We start from the raw sequence: 13,235 nt of genomic DNA, 5'->3' as shown, positions 1-13,235 counted from the left end.
AAAAAAAAAAAAAATGAAACTCGAGCATGAGTAAAAACAAAGTATCTTCAAAAATTTAACTGAACATTACATAAAAAAAGAAAATATAATTTCACATTTTTAAAAGCATAAAACAAAGTGCCAACAGAATAAAAGAAAATGTTAAAAAAAAAAAAAGAAAGCACTTGCAATTTTATCACGCTAATAGAGCTGCATATTTCTTAATAAAGAGAAAAAAATTAGGGAAAATATTTAATTTGAAGTTTTGTGTGTATCTTATACACTGGGCCAATTTAAGAAGCCTGAACACATTTGTGACTCTAGGCTTTAACATACAAATATAGTTGATATATAAGAACGAACTTTATTATTGTTCATAATGTTGTACTGGACCGAGCGTAGAAAGTTAGCACCAAGACAAAAGTATGCCAGATTGCAGGGTCATTTATTATGCCGGCGACCACAGAGGACTCACGTCTCTCCAACCTGTGGGGTCGAAAGGAGGGTGCCAAGACTTTTTATACCCGAAAAACCACCTTGGGAGTGGGGATGAGGAGCGGGGATGGAGATGAAAAGGTTTCGGACATTCCAAGGGCCAGGGGATTCTGTAATTCACCTCCTGGGCGGAGAGGAGTGTGGGTGTCTCCGGACATTCCAAGGGCCAGGGGACTTTTGTCATTCTGTTTGTTACTTCAGTGGTTTACAGAAGTCAAGATAAGCATTTGTTTACACACAGATCTTAGTTATCCTGGGCTGCTTATTTTAGTTATTACCGGTAAGCAAAGGCTAGCAATTCTGGCACAATATCACAATAACACTAAAAACAAAAGGCATCTAAATTAAAAGCTGGCAGCACTATTAACTAATCCAATAAAAGACTGAATTTTTTATTCCAGGGCCACAAAACTTCTCCCCAAGAAGCATCTCCAAAGGACCAGTGTGCCCCGGAAAGCACACTGGAAATCAAGGTTTGGAGAATATAGTTAGCTGAAAAATATATTATTTTAATACTACATATGTTTTACTCTTCAGGGTCAGTAGCGTTACACAGATACTAATACAAAATAAACAATTCTTAGAAAAAGTGCTTCCTATAATAAGTAAACGTAAAGAGGCAAGCTGGCTTAAAAGTTAGGGTCAATAAAAACTATCATGGTGATTAAAAGCAGAAAGATCTTGACTAGCTTCTGGTAGCATGTCAAAACTGCAACACTGACATCTAGTGTTTCATCCTGATGTATTCACACACAAATTGCCGCAGATTTCATGGTTTTTCAATGGTGCTATAAAGGCAACCAAAGCAAGCCACAACACTTCGATTGTGTAACCCACTCCAATTCTCCACTTCAAAACCATGGCTAATTTTCTTTGGTGCTTTTCTTACCCAGCTTGTCTACAACATGCTTAATATGAATACACAATTAAATCCATGAGAAGTTTATAGCACCATTTTATACAACCTGCACTCACCCCACCAATTAAAAAAAAAAATCCAGAAGAATTCCCTTAAGTCATGGTTTTTATTATTATTTTTTGAGACGGAGTTTCGCTCTGTTGCCCAGGCTGGAGTGCAGTGGCCTGATCTTGATTCACTGCAACCTCTGCTCCCAGTTTCAAGTAATCCTCCTACCTCAGCCTCCCCAGTAACTGAAACTACAGGTGCGTGCCACCACACCCAGCTAATTTTTGTATTTTTTGATAGAGATTGGGGTTTCACCATATTGGCCAGGCTGGTCTCCTGACCTCGTGATCTGCCCACCTTGGCCTACCAAAGTGCTGGGATTACAGCATGAGCTACCCCGCCCAGTCTATTTTATTATTTTCTTAAAGAATCTCTATCTCAGAGGTTTTTTTAATCAGGCATTCATTGCCAAAGCAAATGATGACATTCAGTATAAACAAATTAAAAACTGCAAAGTAATTCGGTCTCCCAGCATACTAAAAGAAAAAAACAGGATTTACTTCTAGGATACCAAAGATTATCAATATGCAAATCAGAAAATAGAACTGGCTCAAAATATTATTATATCCTAATTAAATGAGATTTTAAAAAATTTTCCACTCACTGATCTGTAACAGCAGAAGCAGATATATCCAGGTGTCTGAAGCAGATATATCCAGGCGTCTAAGGGCATAGATGGAAATCACTAAATGAAAAATGCCTTTGAGGTCCTGTGTGTTGCCTTAAACATTAATTTTGCATTCTACTATAAAAATCTGGAAATTAAAGGTCTACAAAGGATGCTTACTGAAGTAATGACTAAAAGTTCCAATCATGGCAGTATTCTCTATCAAAGCTGCTCAGTAGCCACAGCCACAAGGGGCTATTGAGCACTTCAAATGCAGCCAGCACAACTGAAGAACTGAATTTTTATTTTCTTGAATTACCTTAGATTTAAATCACATGTGGCTAGAGTCTACCTTATTGAACAGAGCAGGGCTAAACCTCTGACGTACTGAGGTAGTCATAAGGCATTTCTCATCTCCTGCTGCCTTTTCCCCCAAACCTCTACCTCCCTTTCAAAGCTGCCATCTGTTCCCTGACCGGAGATACAAATGGTGAGCTGCTGGCAGGAAAGTGAGCTGCAATGTCTGACTGAGCAGTGAACTGCATGGTGACCCTCATTAACCACACAACCACCTCGGGAGGCCTTCTGGAATTAGAAAACCTGAAATGCCCATAAGACCTTGGAAAGGGGAAGGAATGATGAACCCCTGCAGTGCCTACTTAACTTGGAGACATTCTCTATTGTTTCTTATTCCGTTCCAGCCTCAACTGACAAGGCCTTTGGACTTTGTAACTGACCTTGGCCAACACCGTACAAGGACACCCTATGAGGCCCTCCCAGCTTGGCCACATCCGATGCCACACTCTCTCCTAGCACTTATCTTGAGTCCTTACTTCTAAAAACATTCTCTATTACAGCTTTTCTTTTAAAATGTAAATGCCACCTGAAAGTACTAAGTCTATTGGTTAACCTTTAACTTCCTTCCCACCTTCAAAATTTGCCTAAGTCAAACAGAACTCCTGGTAAAAACATGATTGAGGACAGTTAGTAGGGGCCAAAGAAATAAGGCTACCAGGATTCAATCTCAACTCCAAACACAAATCTAAGTGGTTTTCCTGACATTAAGTCTTCTGCCTTAGTCTCCTCATCTGTAAAAACGGGAATAAAACGGTTATTACTTCTTTGGGTTTTTATGATAATTAACATATATAAAGTTCTTTAAGTGTCTACCCCATAGTAATCACCACTTAAATAGGTTACACACCACATACACATGCAAAAGTACACTCACAGACACACACACTGAGACTTTCTATGTGGCTGTGGTAGAGAAGGAGAAAGAAACAAGAAAGGAATACCTCTGGTATTGGGAATCTGGAATTCATGTGAGGTGTTAAATGAGAAGCTTTAAGAGTTATGGCATGGGAGTAAAAGCACAGACTATTGAATTAGACTTGAATGTTATGTCCTGATTCCAGTATTTTCTAATAGCATAGTTTTAGGCAAGTTACCTAACCCTTCGGTGTACCAATTTCCTTATTAGTAAAATGGGGATAAAAATAGTAACTACTTCACCGGATGATTAAATGAGATAACACATGAAAAACACTTAGCTCAGACCTGGCATAAGAGTAGGCACTAAATAAATGATAATCAGTAATCAGAGGACAGACAGAGAGCCTGAGAACCTGAGGAACAGAGAAGAGAGGATCACAAAAGCTTAAAAAAGGATGCCAAGAAATAGAGGGAAAATAAATGTGAATTCAATTATAAAAGTGTTGCCTGGCCGGGCGTGGTGGCTCAAGTCTGTAATCCTAGCACTTTGGGAGGCCGAGGTCAGGAGATTGAGACCATCCTGGCCAACATGGTGAAACCCCATCTCTACTAAAAGTACAAAAGTTAGCTGGGTGTGGTGGCGCATGCCTGTAATCCCAGTTACTAGGGAGGCTGAGGCAGGAGAATTGCTTGAACCAGGGAGTCAGAAGTTGCAGCAAGCTGAGATCATGCCACTGCACTCCAGCATGGCAACAGAGCGAGACTCAGTCTCAAAAAAAAAAAAAAAAAGTGCTAAGTCTTGTTATAGTGTATAACCCGTATGCCATGGAATCATCACATGCAGGCCACTTTTTATTTTATTTCATGAGTGGCCAATGTCTCTGTCCTACAACCTTTTCAAAGTACTATAAAATAATAATAATATTAACGAGCTAACACACAGTTAGAGCTAGGTACCATTTATAAAGCACATTTTATGTATTATCATTTCACAACACTTTTTCTTTTCTTTTTTTTAAGAGACTCTGATGCCCAGTCTGGTATACAGTGGCACAATCTTGGCTCACTGCAGCCTTGATCTCCCAGGCTCACTCAGTCCTCTGCTTTAAGCCTCCCAAGTAGCTGGAACTACAGGCACACACCACCACACTCAGCTAATTTTTTGTAGAGATGAAGTCTCACTATGTTGCCCAGGCTGGTAACGAACTCCTGGCCTCAACTGATCATCCCACCTCAGCCTTCCGAAGTGCTGGGATTCGGGAGTAAGCCACCACACCCAGCTCATCTCACATGTCTATGAGTTGCTTTTATTACTCTGTTTACAAAGGTGATGATTCTGAAGCTTAGAAAAGTTAAAAACATGCCCAAAGTCAAAACGGCAAAGCTAATGGGGCTGTCGGACTTCTGAAACACTACAGAGTTTTGCATCAAAGATTCAGTTTGGACTAATGTGTGCTGAGCTAATGTAGCTACTCATTAAATATTTTAAAACATAGTTTAATGAAGCTCGAATTTAAAAAATTTCTAACTAAGCCTCAGTTAACCTGAATAGTCTATTCCCCATCCTCATTCTGATTTTACCTAAGTATACACATCCCGCTAGTTATTCAAGGCTCTATAAAACTACTGCTCCCCATTCAGTTGTAAATCATCTGGTCTTTCCTGCCAATTACTAAATTTAGAATATTCAAAATTGATGCTTTAAAACTTAAAAAAAATTTACCTTTGAAAAAAATGAAGTCATCCCAGGTTTCCATAAAAATAACCAAAAATAAAATAACAGTGCTACCACGGGAAAACACTGTCAGATGAGATTACATGTGCTAGTGGGCAAGCCAAAACAGACAGAGCCTGGAAGTAGTCTGTTAACTGAGCCTGTCTTATAAATTGCTAAACCACTCAAGTAGGACTATGATATACTTCATTTCTTAGGCATGTTCCTTTGCTATTTTAAGTAACTTAAATGATAAAGGAGGCTATAAGCTAGTTTGATGAAAAGCACATTTATCTACTAGGTTATTATATCCTAAGTACAGCATTGTAGTTTATCAAAAATGAAGGGATATCTCCCAGGACCTTCTAACCTGAACTGTTATCAAGTCTTGTGTTATAAGTAGATGGCCATTTTTCACATACGTAACCAGAGCAATTCAGGCTTTTTAACTCCCCGGAAAACCGGAAATGATCCTCCTATTTTATAGTCATATGGGCACATTTTATGAGGGAAGAGTAAATCAGATCATGGCCCCAGACAACAATCAAGGCTTCTTTTTTTTTTTAACCCGGGTTGATTTACAGACAACAGAAGCTTCCTGTCGCCCCCCCACCCCGCCCCCCGACACCTGTCCCAAGACTACAAGCTTAAGACTCTAGTTAGAGTTGAACTTCCATAAATCTGAGTAGCTCAGGGATAACTCAGAGGTAGAGGCTATCATCTTACCCTTTATCATACTTGATATCATCAACCTCTGTTCTTATTTTTTCACTTGACGTGATTTACTGTCTAGGGAGACTGTTTTTCTGTTTGTTTGTTTGTTTGTTTTTTTAAGACTACAAGCTTAAGAACCAAGTATATATTGTATCTAAACTTCCAACAAGGTATCAAGTCAATAAATCTGAGTAGTTCATGGATAACTCAGGTAGCGGATTACCCTCCCCTCTTTAACACTTGTCATTTTTATATTACTTAAAATGCAGACCATGGCACTTTACCTTCTGTGATACTGTGAAATATGTATTTGGTCAACTCCTAAAATCCTTGCAATCTCCAAAAGAGTGTCTTCTTAGACGCTAATGATTGAGGGCTGGTAGCCCCAATGCAGCTTCAGGATCAGGGCTGGTCACCAGATGCACCAAGACAGGATTAGAGGTTTGGGACTTTCAGCTCCATTCCCAGACTCCGGGAAGGGAGAGAAGCTGAAAGTCAAAACAAATCACCAATGGCCAATAATCTAATCAACCATGCTTATGTAATGAAGTCTCCATAAAAGGTTAAAAAAAAACCATGGTTCAGAGCTTCCGGAGTGCTGAACTCCTGGAGGTCCTTGCAAGGTGGCATACCCAGGGAGGGCATGGAAGGCCCGCACCCCTTCACCCTATACTTCGCCCCAACATCTCTTCATCTGTATCCTTTGTCTTATGCTTTACGATAAACCCATAAACTTAAGTGTCTCCCTGAGTTCTGTGAGTTGCTCTAGAAAATTAATCGAACCCAAAGGGAAGACTGTGGGAACTCCAATTTTAAGTCAGTCAGTCAGAAGTTCCAGAGGTCTGGACTTAGGACTGGTATCTGAAGAGTTTGGGCAGTCTTATGGGGCTGAGCCCTCAATCTGTGGGGTCTGACACCACCTCCAGGTAGATAATATTGAAATGAATTAGAGAGCAAACAGCTGGTATCCACTGCAGAACTGATTACTTGCTTGGTGTGTGTATGGATTTAAATGTGTGATTAAATCCATACACATTTAATCACAGAAGTCTTCTGTGGTGATTGTTGTTGAGTAGTTGAGTGAGAAAACAGAGAAAAGCATACTGAGTGGTGTTTTTTCCACATTAACCTGCTGTATATCTAAATTTCAAATCGTACTGAGAGTACTACAATTCATCAAAAATTCAATCTGAGTCATTTTGCTATTATTCAAGTTGACATATATAACTGCTAATTTTCCTCTGTGATAATCCAGTATATGAGTATTAAAAAAATCATGTTAAGAGAAATTTCTAATTTATTCAATGAATAAATGGACATCAAGTACTACACCATGAATCAGGCTCTATGCCAAATTAAGATGTAGCTGTCATCACAGTGACAAGGTCTCCACCCCCACAGAACTTAGGAAATTTCTGCAGTCTAACAAACAATTCTTGAGTTTTGTTCTCATGAAAGCACACTCTTCTACCTTTCTTATACAATATGTCTAAAGAAATTAAAGCAAGAATAGAAAAAAAATTCAAACAACATATGGGTTATATCTGTGTGTTTTCTATGAAACTCAAGTAGGGTCTTAATAAAGGGAGTTTTTCAAATGTAAACATAGGGCACATCCCTATCACTTTTTATAATTCAGTTAAAATTCAAAGATAAGTGTCTGATTCAGTTTCCTGATCAAACAAGCCAGTACTCTTTAAATATATCCATAATTTACACACTGATTCCTTATAGGTCTGAAGCCTCTGCCTTTATAGTTTCTCAGTACTATCATCTAAAAGTTTTTGATAACTTAGTAGTTCAACCAAGACCACATGTATACAACTATCTGACTAGAAAATCTATCTCCATGGGTTACCTTTGCAGAAAGATTTAGTTTCATGAGAGAAAAATAGCAATTTCTTATATGAAATAGCAAATTCTGGGCTAAACCAAAGAAGAAATGTCCCATCTTTAACCAATAGACCTACATTACTAAATTTATTAAATAAAGAACTGTTTAACCAGGCATCGTGGTGTGCACACATAGGACCATGGTGTGTACCTATGGTCCCAGTCATTGGAAGGCTGAGGCAGGAGGATTGCCTGAGCATGGGAATTGGAGGTTACAGTGAGCTATGATCATGCCACTGCACACCAGCCTGAATGACACACCAAGACCCTGTCTCTAAAAAATAGTAAGAAAAAAGTTATCTTTAAAATAATAATAAGTAAAACATATAACCCTTTATTATTTGTCTCTATGGCAGAGATAGGGTAAGTTGTAAAAGACAAAGTAAGAGAGACATTTATAAGTTGAAACCTAAAGGACAGAAAAAAGCTGGAGCTGGTTAGAAGAAAGTAAAGGAGAACAAAAAGAGACGTAAGCACAGCTGGAAAGAGAAAGAGCAGAGTGTATTCAAGAAGCTAGTTCAGAATGCTATGACACTAGTCATCTAGGGACTGACAAGATGTGGGCCCTGAGAGGTAAGCAGTGGTCAGATCACATAGGTTGGGTATGCAGACTTGCCAGTTCACAAGGAGATTCAGTCAGTCAATCGCTGTTACTTGTGGATTCTGTATTTGAGAATTCACCAACTCAGTGAAATGTATTTTTAGCCCCAACTCAATATTCATGGTACTTTCGCAGTCATTCACAGACATGCTTAGAGTAGTGACATTGGAGTCTCCTTACATGCACACCTCCTCGCTGAGGTTGTAGAAGAAAACACTCTGCCTTGTTTCAACTTTCTCACTGTAAACTGGCGTTCCTCCTACAGTCTTTTTAGTGCCGCATTTTTCCATTTCTGTGCTTTTCCTTGGTTATTGCAATGTTTAAAATGGCCTCCAAACATGCAGAAGGGTTGTGCAGTGTTCTGAAGCACAAGGATGCAAGAGGCCTTTCAGAGAAAATATGTGTTGGATAGGCTTTGTTTAGGCACGTTACTGGCCATGAGTTCACATGTTAATGAATCAACAAAATATATTAGACATAATTATTATTATCCACTTCATTGAAGAGTATACTATGCCCAAAATGTATGGTGCTGTGAGTTTACATTAAAGTTCATTGTTTGAAAAATTGAAGGCTGGGTGCAGTGGCTCATGCCTGTAATCCCAACACTCTGGGAGGCCGAGGAGGGAGGATCACTTGAGCCCAAGAGTTTGAGAACAGCCTGGGCAACATAGTGAGATCCATCTCTACAAAAAATACAAAATTAGCTGGGCATGATGGCATGCACCCGTGGTCCTAGCTACTTGGGAGGCTGAGGTGGGAGGATTGCTTGAGTCCAGGAGGTCAAGACTGCATTGAACCCTGATTATACCAGTGCACTCCAGCTTAGGCAACAGACCAAGGCTTTGTCTTAAAAAAAAAAAAAAAAAAAAAAAAAATTTGAGTAATTTCTTTTTTTTCTTTTTCATTAATCTGAGATTTTTTTCTTTAAAAATTATTTATTTATTTGTTTTTGAGACAGAGTCTCACTCTGGCAGCCAGGCTGGAGTGCAGTGGCACAACCTCGGCCCACTGCAACCTCTGCCTCCCAGATTCAAGTGATTCTCATGCCTTAGACTCCCATGTAGCTGGGACTACAGGCATGCACCACCACGTGCCAGGCTAATTTTTTGTTTTTGTTTTTGTTTGGTAGAGACAGGGGTTTTACCATGTTAGCCAGGCTGGTCTCAAATTCCTGACTTCCTTGAGATGGAGTCTCACTCTGTACACCCAGTCGGGAGTGCAGGGGTGCTATCTCACCTCACTGCAACCTCTGCTTCCTGGGTTCAAGCATTTCTCCTGCCTCAGCCTCCCAAGTAGCTGGGACTACAGGCAAGCGCCACCACACACCGCTAATTTTTGTATTTTTTTTTTAGTAGAGATGGAGTTTCACCATATTGGCCAGGATGGTTCTGAAATATTGACTTTGAGATGTGTATGGCACAAGCAAGCAGACACAACCAATTGTTATCAAAATCATTATCACTGATCTTGAATTTTACCAATACGTGATCAAATGGTTACAGTATAACAGCTGGAATAACAGATAACATCCTGCACCTATGGAGGTAACAGTTTTCTACTAGGAAGCAGTGATGTACTGGAAACACTATTTCCAAGCTTCTTTTCTTATTTGTAAACAGAAATGCCATCAGCTACCTTACAGGATTACTAGATTAATTCAAACCTTTTTTCTAGGGAGAGCTCCCACTTACAAACACCACGTTACCAAAGGTGGGAAAGCTTATTTGGCAAAAAGAAAGGACTAGCAGTTTCTTTTAGATTAGAAGAGACATCATCATCATCACTAATATTTATGAGTGGGTACCATGTGCCAAATATTAAATGCTTAACATATATAAACTCGTTTAATCTTGACAACGATCCTGAAGTAGACACCATTATCATACTCATTTTGTAGATGAGGAAATTGAGGCAGATAATAGTAAATAACTAGCACAAAGTCACTCTGAAAGGTAGTACCAACACAAGTGTCTCTTACACAATTGCGTGAACATCAGAATTTGTTTCCGGAAATAACATGTGGATTTTAGGAGAAAGGAAGGAACAAAGAATACTCTGGTTATAAACACTGGAAGAAGTGCTATAGAAATCTGAACACAAAAAATATCCCTTGGTTTAAGTTACTGCTAGCAGGTAAGTTAAAAAAAAAAAAAAAAATCCCTTTGTGATCAAACCTTCTTGAGTGGGAGGGAGAAAAGTCTGTCCAATACCAAAGCGTTCCCAATCCTTTCTTTCTTTAGATTCAATGGCCCTGCCCTTTCACTTTCCAGATAGTTTTATTATCTGTGTCCTCCTGATTCCTCAACCATATAAAGGTAGTGGTCAAGAGCATAAGCTGTACAATCAAATGTCAATAATGGTTGTATCATTTATCAACTTGCTTATCAGCTTATGTACAGAAGTGGCAAGTTATAAACCTCTGTGTCTCAGTTTTTTCAATGTAACATGAGGATAATAGTAGCATCTATCTCAAAGAGTTGTCAGAATTCTCTGAGGTGATATATATAAGGAACTCAGAACAGAACAAGGGACCTAGAAAAGCTCAAAAAATATAACTACTGCTATTATTAAATTCCTCTAACAGTGTAGTATGCCCAAAACTTATGGTGCTACAAACTTTCATGCAAGTTGGCTGTTTGGAAAACTGAGTGCTTTCTTTCCAAAAAATGTTTCAAGTGGGGCCCTTCTCTGTTTTCACTGTCCTGTCCTAGTGCAGATCCTAACATGTAGCTTTGCAAAATTGCCTACAAACTCTTTGGCAGTTACCATCTGGTAGCAGTATTTATAAATGTCTGTCACCATATTGCTTAAAAGTTCTCAGTAGCTCCCTGCTGCCTACAAATATACAAGACCCTTTATAATCTACTTTTAACCAGTTTCCAGATTTACTTCTAGTCACTTCTCTGAACAACTGGAGCCATAACAGAAGATTACTTTGTCTGCAATAGGCCGTGAATTTTAAGAGACTGCATGCCACTATATATGCTTTTAGGTATGAGAAAACTGCCCTCTATGCTCCCAGGCCAAAAAAATTGTAAATAACTAGCACAAAGTCACTCTGAAAGGTAGTACCAACACAGGTGCCTCTTACACAATTGCGTGAACATTATTCTAAAGCCTAGACAGAATGCCACCTTATTGATTTATTCAACAAAACAATTTACTGAATACTAAAATATGCAAAGAAGACCCTGTGAAACTAAACAAGACATGGTTTCAACATTTGGGGAACTTATCTCTGTAAGGAGAGAGACATGTTAATATAATGATAACATAGTAATATTATCAGTAATACATGTAAGATGCAAGTAAGCAATGCCTAGGTTGGGTTCCAGAGGATATGGATTTCTGTCTCCATCCTTACCTTTCCTAAACTGAACCATGATCTTGAAAACTACCTTTTAATTATACCTAATACATTATGTTACAGTCCTGTGTTTAATGTCTTTCCTAAAACTGTAATTTTAATGCAGACATTTATTCATCCTTTGTATCCTCAACACCTAGAGGGTGACTGGAACCTGAGGGAATATAAGAATTGTTCATTGAATTGAATTAGATAAATTAGGTTTCCATATTAGCTAAAAACCTTCTTAATCCATAATGCAGCTGATCTAAAATAGCAAGAGAACCTTAAAACCTAATCAGCATTTATAATAATACGCTGAAACATCAGAACAGTTCCAACTTGGAATTATCCAGTACTTGAACAGAAAAATCCAATTTGGCTCAGTGCAATAGCTCAGGCCTATAATCTCAGCACTTTGGGAGGCTGAAACGGGTGGATCACTTGAACCCAGTAGTTCAAGACCGCCCTGGGCAACATGGCAAAACCCCATCTCTACCCAAAAAAGCCAGGTACAGTGGTATGTGTCTGTGGTCCTAGCTACTTGGGGGCACTGAGGCAAGAGGATCACTTTGGGGGGCAGTGGAGGAGGTCAAGGTTGCAATAAGCCATGTTTGTGCCACTGCAGTCTAGCCTGGGTGACAAAGCAAGACCCTGTCTCAAAAAGAAAAAAGAAAAAAGAACCAATTTGTAAGCAGTACTGACATTTTGCTCCAAATATAGTACTCTTCCTTTTTTGAACAATACTGTTCAAACTAGTCTAATGAGTTCAAAAAGTATCAGAACCAAAAGTTCTAATTTCTGCTCAAGAAATAATTTATTTTCCTTAACAATGTGGCAGGAGATGGATCCACAAGGCAACAGGAAGTGGGGATACAGCAGTTTCTAGTTTTATGGAACTTATACTCCAGTTGGGAAAGATATGCAGCAAATATATACATCAAATGGTTGGGCAGGGTTGAAAAAAAAATAAAGCAGGGCAATAAGTCAAAAAGCAAAGAAAGGAAGGCAGGAAGAAGAGTAGTGGTGGTACACTAGATAGGGTAATCGGGGACAAGTCTCTCTGGTAAGGGACTGGATCAGAGGCTGAAGGAAGTGAGGGAGAGACATGCAAGCATTTGAAACCTATTCTAGGCAGTGGAGCCAACAAGTGCAAAAACCATGGTGTGGGAGCATGTTTAGGGTGTTAAACAAACACAAGCATACCGATATGGCTAGATTAGTTAGTGGTTCGTGAGGGGCAGACTGGCCTACAACAGACAACCTGGCCCAAATCATACAGGCTAAGGATTTTGGATGTTATATACTGAGATGGGAAGCCACTGGATCATCTCAAGCAGACTGAGGACATGATTAGAAATATGTTATAAAAGAATAGCTCTGTTTTATGGGTATCACCTAGTACAAAGGAGCAATAACTGGGCAGTAGGAAGTCAGGGATTATCTGCAATTCCTTGCAACCTAAGAAGCTGGTGCCAAAAATGAGGAGCAACAGACACAGCATGGTTGAAAGCCTCAAAACACATCCTTCCATGTTTTATTATCAAGCGTCTCTGAGAGACATAGTTATCAAACGCTACCAGTTTTTAGTCGACCTTAACCACCAACCTCTTCTTTCACTTACTATTGTTTAGTCTGTAAATCACGCACACATCTACCACACAAGAAAAGTCAAGTACAAGAGACTTCTTCCTCTTACCT

At 39.2% G+C, this 13,235-nt stretch overlaps 1 protein-coding gene across 1 annotated transcript in view; it reads right to left on the bottom strand.

The window, feature by feature from the left end:
* The window catches only part of RRP15 (ribosomal RNA processing 15 homolog), a 35,345-nt gene that overhangs the window by 21,166 nt on the left and 944 nt on the right, over positions 1-13,235 (bottom strand). The window lies entirely within an intron of this gene.

The sequence above is a fragment of the Cebus imitator genome, unplaced genomic scaffold (genome assembly GCF_001604975.1).
Source record: "Cebus imitator isolate Cc_AM_T3 unplaced genomic scaffold, Cebus_imitator-1.0 Scaffold42, whole genome shotgun sequence".
NCBI classification, from domain to species: Eukaryota; Metazoa; Chordata; class Mammalia; order Primates; family Cebidae; genus Cebus; species Cebus imitator.
The sequence above is the reverse complement of the archived record's forward strand: the minus strand, read 5'-3'. Positions and strand labels throughout refer to the sequence as shown.